General features: G+C 39.7%; 1 non-coding gene across 1 annotated transcript; it reads left to right on the top strand.

Moving 5' to 3' along the window:
- Window positions 1–5,371: 5,371 nt before the first annotated feature.
- On the top strand, window positions 5,372–5,446 carry Trnat-ugu (transfer RNA threonine (anticodon UGU)). Its single transcript has one exon. It is a non-coding gene; the product is annotated as a tRNA-Thr (tRNA).
- Window positions 5,447–8,323: the final 2,877 nt, after the last annotated feature.

The raw sequence follows: 8,323 nt of genomic DNA, 5'->3' as shown, positions 1-8,323 counted from the left end.
CACGGTGACGATATGTCCTTCTCAGACGCTCTTCGTACATCGACTCTGATTAGGAATTGACTTGAAATCTATTTCTTTCGGGGACATATTTACAGGATGTGCGGATACATGGGGGAGAAAGAAACATTAAAGGCAATTTTCATGAAGAGTATGAATTTATTACTACGATTGATAGTCTACATGGTGTGCAAGGCCTATTTTAGATTAACAATTAAATCTATATATTCCTTTATTTGTAGAAGTCGGGCTTGACTTAAACTGCAAGGGAACAACTAGCGCGAATAATCTCAAAGGTAGTGACGTGAAGGTTGTGAATCCACACAGAAAGACAGAATAATCCTGCATTAATAGACAGATGCATCATAGGAGGGAAAGCAATAAATCTTCCTTCACCACTATTTAGCCACACCAGTGCAACAGGTCGTGCTTCAAAGGAATTTAAGTCGAAGTCAAAGCTTTCCAGCCAAATTAAGTAATTTCCGTGATATTTGTAAATTGTTATACACGTCAGGATCCATTCGGCATGGAGGTACTTGTCTTACTCATTAACATGCAACATACAGGTTATATCTTTACTTTGTGAACGTATTGGAGTTGAACTACGTAAAAGCCCTACTCTAGTAACAAAGAAACAAAATTCAAATTTTGCGATAGAAACACGCAGTTAAGTTCAAGATACGATTTGGTAGTGGTTCATTCCAATTACAACATTTTTTCGTTGTAGTACGGATGTTCTAGTCCTGCCTCTTGATTTTGTTTCCTAAGCATTTTCCTTCTAAGATGTTTTTTGTGAAGTTTTTAAGTCGAATTAGGTGTTCAATTAACTTGCTTATTTTCTTCTTATTATCTTATTCCATGTCCTTTTCTCTTTAATGTCCCTTAGTATTTATTCTCTGTATTTTTTCAATGCAGGAGGTTTTAGTGGTTCTAATCCACGTCCACACTGCTTCTACTTATTTTCTTTCTTTGTTTCCCGACAGTCCAGCCTTCACAATCATCGCTTAAAATGCTGCTATTAAATGTCTTGGTAACTTCTTTCCTCTTTTAGTATTAGGTAACTGTTTGTTAATGAATTAATCATATTCTCGAAGTGAGTTCTTCGTTTAATATTTGTTATACGTCTATTGTTATCTGTTATTTTATTTCTCTAGTAGCAAAATTCATTTATTTGCATTAGTGTTGTAGTTCGTATTTCAGTGTTTGCCCTTACTTGCCAGTTCGGTTTATCGGTCACCATTACTTTATTCTTTTTAGGTTTACTTTAAGTTTTAAGTTGTCAAAGGCATCAGACAAAAATTTTAATGTACTGTTCGTCTCCTTCCCAGAATCTACTAATATTACTTTATTATCAGCAGATCGAATACAATGTATTCCTTTACCATAAATTTTGATTCCTTAAATGCTTCTTCTCATTGTTTATATTGGGTTTTCTATAAATAAAAAAATAAATTTGGAGCGAGAGAAGAAACTTGTTCGACACCTCTCTAATTCCGATCTCTTTCTTAATGCCATTGATACCTATTCCGGTACTTTGCTTTGTGTAAAGATTGAGAAATGATCATTTACCTCTCCAGTGTATTCCATTTGATTCAGTTCTCTAAACAGTAAGTTTTCGTCCACTCTGTGAAAAGTTCCCCTAAATCATGGGTTCCCAAACTGTTCCTCTGATAAACATCTTGAGAATCCTAGTGCTTGGCGGGAACATCTTTCTTATTTTGAAGTTAATGATATTAATATTTTTTTTAAAAAGAGGAAAACTTCTTTTATTCACTGATTACTTCAGTTTTAAATCATAACTTATTCCATGGAAATCAGAATAAAATTTTAAAATATGAGAAAAGCATAGTTATTTATTTGAAATATATTTAATAATTATTTCATTTTTTTCTTTAGCGCATAACAACAAAGAGGAACAAAATTTTGAATGGCCTAGATGACTTTGAGTCCTTAAATTACAAATCTTATTGATATCAGGTACAATAGTAGAAAGCTGAATTCCAACATCTGTTGTGGCATCAGACCTGTTCCTGAACTTTGTCGTCGTTGCAGGATAATAAGAAAATAATGTTTTGCACAGATACATAGTGGTAAAACAATAATAATTTCTTTTAACAAACTCAAGTACTCTTCTGTTAAATTCGCCTGTAAATTATGCAGTGGCTGATCTTTGTGCCTTTGCTTTAAATTACAGTCACTTATTATGTCAGTTAGTTTTTCATAGTCTCTTGCACTTAAACCCATTATCCTCACTAATCTTTGGAAAATATAGTTTTTTCAAGTTCTGTAAGTGCTCTATAAATAGCTTAGAAACTTCTATATCTATTCTAATTTTTTTTTCAATCATTCATAGAGAGGAAAAAGCCGCCCGGGATTAGCCGAGTGGTCTGAGGCACTGCAGTCATGGACTGTGCGGCTGGTCCCGGCGGAGTTTCCAGTCCTCCCTCGGGCATGGGTGTGTGTGTTTGTCCTTAGGATAATTTAGGTTAAGTAGTGTGTAAGCTTAGAGACTGATGACCTTAGCAGTTAAGTCCCATAAGATTTCACACACATTTGAAAATTTTTGAGACAGGAAAAGCAATAAAAAAATTTCTTGAACTGAAGAAATCTAAAATTTTAATTTCTTCTCATAGGATGCGATTTTGTCTCCTGTTTTAAAAATTGTAACACTCTTTCCTTGAATGGCAAGTTAATTTAATTGCACATTGTAAAAATATCTGCTAGATATGCGAGTTTTTATCAACCATAAAGATTTTCGTAAATTTTCGATAAAATTTTGTACTGAATTATTTTGTGCAGTAAAGGAGGAAAACTCATTACGAAATTCTTGAAGCCTCGACAGTGCCTTCCCTCTGGTCAGCCATCTCATTTCTGCATATAGTTGAAATGAACTGTGTTCACTACCCATTTTGCCACACAAAATCTGGACTGCAGTGGTCTCGAGTTTACATAGCTTTATCCTTTTGACCATTTCATCCATAACATATTTTGAATCGGTAAGAATTTTCTTTTTTATTATTAGAGTTTGAAAATACGATGACTGCTAGTGGTTCTTTTACCTCCTTGCAATATGCATGATAATACTTCTTTCCTTTTTCTTACCATGCCTGTAGCAACATGTGTGCAAATACCAATACACTTCTCCCAACCGATCTTATATTTTATAGTGTAATCATTAATACAACTAAATACTTTTTCCCCTGTTGACTTTTCCTGTAAATATGCGCCCATGAGTAAATCTTCTTCAATACTTTTATCAGATGCATTACAAATAAATACTAGCAGTACAAATAATCCTGCAACTACTGTGGTTTCTTCACGTTTTCGCGGCGTAAAGACTGTTCCACAAAGTTTCGGGGGTGCAGCCGCATAAATTCAGCCTCTTCTTCTAATATTTCGGCTGAATATCGCCCAGCCATTTTCAGAGTGAGCCGAGGTGACTGGCGCTCCAGCACTTGCTCCATCTTTTTAATCTCGAGGTTCGAGCCACAGCGTATCTCTGGCCACATACGCAGTGGTTCGGTCCTCGGGTAAAAAGGACGGAGCAGCTGCTGGAGCGCCAGTCACCTCGGCTCACTCTGAAAATGGCTGGACGATATTCAGCCGAAATATTAGAAGAAGAGGCTGAATTTATGCGGCTGCACCCCCGAAAATTTATGGAACTGTGGATTCGTCCATTTGCAGTGCATACTCACTGCAAGGCCCAAGTCGATGAATTAACTTCTTCTCTATGGCAGCAGAAAGATCTTTGATCCGTTGTGAAACAGTCTTATTCGATAATTGTACAATATCTATTTTTTTGGCAGTCTGCAAGCTAATGACTCGTGCAACTACGTCTTTTACGCATGGCTTAATAAGTTGCTCTCCAACTGAATGAGTTTCACCAAATGGTTCAAAAATGGTTCAAAATGGCTCTGAGCACTATGGGACTTAACATCTATGGTCATCAGTCCCCTAGAACTTAGAACTACTTATGTAGTTGGATTCATCCATTTGCAGTGCATACTCACTGCAAGGCCCAAGTCGATGAATTAACTTCTTCTCTATGGCAGCAGAAAGATCTTTGATCCGTTGTGAAACAGTCTTATTCGATAGTTGTACAATATCTATTTTTTTGGCAGTCTGCAAGCTAATGACTCGTGCAACTACGTCTTTTACGCATGGCTTAATAAGTTGCTCTCCAACTGAATGAGTTTCACCAAATGGTTCAAAAATGGTTCAAAATGGCTCTGAGCACTATGGGACTTAACGTCTATGGTCATCAGTCCCCTAGAACTTAGAACTACTTAAACCTAACTAACCTAAGGACAGCACACAACACCCAGCCATCACGAGGCAGAGAAAATCCCTGACCCCGCCGGGAATCGAACCCGGGCGTGGGAAGCGAGAACGCTACCGCACGACCACGAGATGCGGGCGAGTTTCACCACTAGCCGCACACAGGAAGATGCTTCGGTAACATGCTCATTTTCACTTTTGGCAGAACTAAGTAATTTATGTCTAGACTTTTACATTAAATCAAGCTGTCTATGGGAAAAGTGAGTATCTGTTGTTTTGTGGTCGTCATTCTTTGTTTCTAAGTGCCTATGAAGTTTGACTGGAACTGTTTGCGAGTTTTGTTTGACGTAAGACACGCACTGCAGCAGGGGCATTTCACTCTACAGCTACATCAATACTCGGCAAGCCACCGTGCGGCACGTGGCGGAGGGTACCCTGTACCAATGCCAATCGTGTCTCCTTTCCTGTGCCACTCGCAAATAGAGCGACTGCCTATATGCCTCTGTATGAACCCTAATTTCTAATGTATTATTTTCGTGGTCCTTGCGGCGCAGTACATGTTGACGGCTGTAGAATCGTTCAGCAGTCGGCTTCAAATGCCGGGTCTCTAAATTTTCTCAGTAGTACACCTCGAAGAGAATGTCGACTCCACTCCACCGATTCCCCTTTGACTTCCCGAAGCATTCCTGTAAAAAGCAGGAGATCCCGGGTTCGAGTCCCGGTCGGGGCACACATTTTCAACATGCCCCCAATGAAGTGTATCAACGCCTGCTTGCAGCTAGGGTGTCAATTTAATTATCATTTCATTTCTAGCAAAGCTGCATGGTCATCGACGGTAACTGTTCTTTCGGGAACAGATACTACCGTCATATATAGTTAAAAATATGGGTTCCCGGCCTTTGACCTTCTTGTGCGAACGCACACGCTATGCCCGAACTCGTACGGGACTTGGTAGATTAATCTGCCACGAGTAATGAGTATGATGGGCAAACATCTATTAGGCGCATTACGAATGTAGTGGTGTGGACATGTTGGGAATGTGGATCTCACGGGGGGCGTGCAAGGGATAAGTCCCTGCAGACACACTATCCTCTGTGCCCGCGGTGGCTCAGATGGATAGAGCGTCTGCCATGTAAGCAGGAGATCCCGGGTTCGAGTCCCGGTCGGGGCACACATTTTCAACATGTCCCCAATGAAGTGTATCAACGCCTGCTTGCAGCTAGGGTGTCAATTTAATTATCATTTCATTCCTGTAATACCTGCGTGTTGTTCGAACCTACCGGTAACAAATCCAGCAGCCCCTCTCTGAATCGCTTCGATGTCTTCCTCTAATCCGACCTGCCGCGGATCCCAAACACTCGAACACTACTCAACAGTGGATCTCACAAGTGTCCCACATGTGGTCTCCTTTATAGATGAACCACACTTTCCTACAACTCTCCCAATGAACCGAAGTGCCACTCATCACACTAACTAGAAATTTTGTTTAAGTTGGAAATTTATTGTCATGAAGTCTGAACCCGTGTCTGCAAGTGTCTGGTAGGTATCTGAAAAATGTATAAAACTTATTTTGACGTCGAAATACGTAAATCTCAGTGCAGGGCAACAGACCGTTGTAAAATTTGATTCTGAACGGAAATTTGCGGAGCTTTCCCTGCACGATGCGAAATCCAGAATAGCCTGTACGTCAAACTATTCGTCTGCGAGAAAGAAATCCGTTTTCAATGAAATTTTGCATGCGCTATCTGACTGCAAAGCCAATTACTCAGATTAAAATGTTCCCCCTGAATATTGTTTATCTTTCTCTTTTGCGTTGCAAACAATCACTGTATCGGAACGGTTAGTGTAATTACAGAGCAAATGAACATATAAAGTAACGCATTTGACTTTCTGTAAGCTGATGACACCTTACAAGATATCACTTTTGCGAAATCTTTTACTGATATGAAACCTCTCAGCTGATATGATGTTTTCATAGATGCATTCCGACAATCAGTGTACCTTACTGTGGACATGAATTTTGATGTGATTCTTCAGTTCCTCCCGGCGATAGCTCTGACTGCCGAATTATTGTGCCCGTTTGGACACCATGGACTGGCAGTACACCCGTGCACTGTTCGAGCATGAATTTTGATGTTAATTAAATTTGTTGTCCTACCTGTGTTCATGGAAGGCTCGTCTGTTCTGAAACCTGTTACTGTTAGCAATATTGATCTGACTGTCCAAAATCAAATTTTATTTGCCATACTTGTGAAGTGCAATGCAAGATTGTATCTTATCACTTTTCATAAACATGCTTCTCAGAAGACAACTCGCGATGCGCAATGAAAGCATGCAAACATATTCATAAACCTAAAAAAATTAAAATGAGGAACTAAACTTAACGACTGTTAATGAGAACAAAGAGTCCAAACATAACTATGCTTCATTAAGCTAGAACAACAATACACAGTTACATGTAGTTCACGTACTTAGACAAGTTAGCAAATTATTTCTTCAATACTTTCCTATGTACAAGTACTTTCCTTCACACTCATTCTAAATATAAGACAAAACCATATGTTGTATTATAAAATTTATACACCAGACTTCAATAATACGCAATGTTCTAACAATAAGAAACTACGCAATTACAAATTTAAAAAAACTGAGTTACCTTACACATTGACTCCATTAAGACAATCTCACTTACGCAATATTTTTTCATCAAAACATATTATTACAAAGCCCTTTCTAAAAACGCTGCCTCCACTACACGGCAGGCCAGCTTCCATCTTTTTCAAACCAAGTATATTACCAGACTAACACACATTGCCTTCTACTCTCTTCAAAAGAAGTAACCTCTCTGACCACCATATGTGGTCTCAGGAATATATTTCCAAAGAATATGGTTATATCGATACTAAGTAGATTGAGTACATCTATCAAATCCACAAATTCTTTCACATGTATTAGCAAAACTTATTGAAAATCGACATGGCAAATAAGACAGTTAACTTTCATCACTCCTCACCTGTTAAACAAGAAATTTGCAGTGTGTTTTCAGCTGATACATTAGCAGGAAGCACTCAAAAAATTATCCAAAAAAAGTAATCACAAAAGCATAATACAAAACGTGTGGCTACAAATACTTGGGATGGGTGACAATGTGTGCAAAATATCAGTGAACGGGTACAAAGTGATACAAGTATGGTACATAAGTTAAAATATAAGTAACAGTATGTTCACACAAACAAGTGTACTCAGCTTCCAGTAGTAAGTCACATTACAACCACTATGTGATCAAAAGTATCCTGACACCTGGCTGATAATGAGTTACAACTTCGTAGCACCCTCCATTGGTAATGCTGGAATTCAATATGGTGTTGGCCCACCCTTAGACTTGATGACAACTTTCACTCTCGCAGGCAGATTCGAGCAGGTGCTGGAAGGTTTCTTGGGGAATGACAAACCAACACTGGACTACGCATCAACAGCCACCAAAACCTCAACGGACACGGCCACCGGCCCATCGGCATCACCACTGACGTCACGAACCGGCCGCTCTTTACGGCTTCACCACCACCTGGCGAAGTACAGTATGCCGGCCCTTGACATCGCCAGCGGGACAACTAATCGTAACGCGTACTAATCACCGTGCTCCGTAGGTGGGGGGGGGGGGGGGAAGGGGGGCTCTGTGGGGACGTAATATCGCTGCCCTACCGCAGCAACAACATCTGTACTTTTTCCAGGTCAAGTCTCTGTAATACGCGCCCTATGCTACACGCATTGTGTATATGCTGCGAGAATAAAAGTACAAGTAGTAAGTGACGCGAGTACGAGTGATTATTTATCGTCGTAATTACCTCGCCCGCGCCCTACTACCTACACTATCAACAGTGTTATGCTGCCGCGATAACTAGCCCTTTGCTGCGCAGAATGTTGGCAATAGAGGAAAGAGAACCGATGCGATTGCAGCTGTTCAGTGGGATGGATGTGCGGTGAAACGACTTTTCGCCATCTTCATTCTGTGCCGACAACACAATCGCGTCATACTGGCAGCTTGGTT

Source organism: Schistocerca cancellata, chromosome 9 (genome assembly GCF_023864275.1).
Source record: "Schistocerca cancellata isolate TAMUIC-IGC-003103 chromosome 9, iqSchCanc2.1, whole genome shotgun sequence".
Taxonomy (NCBI): Eukaryota; Metazoa; Arthropoda; class Insecta; order Orthoptera; family Acrididae; genus Schistocerca; species Schistocerca cancellata.
Note: the sequence above shows the minus strand (reverse complement) of the source record. Positions and strands in the feature narration are given on the sequence as shown.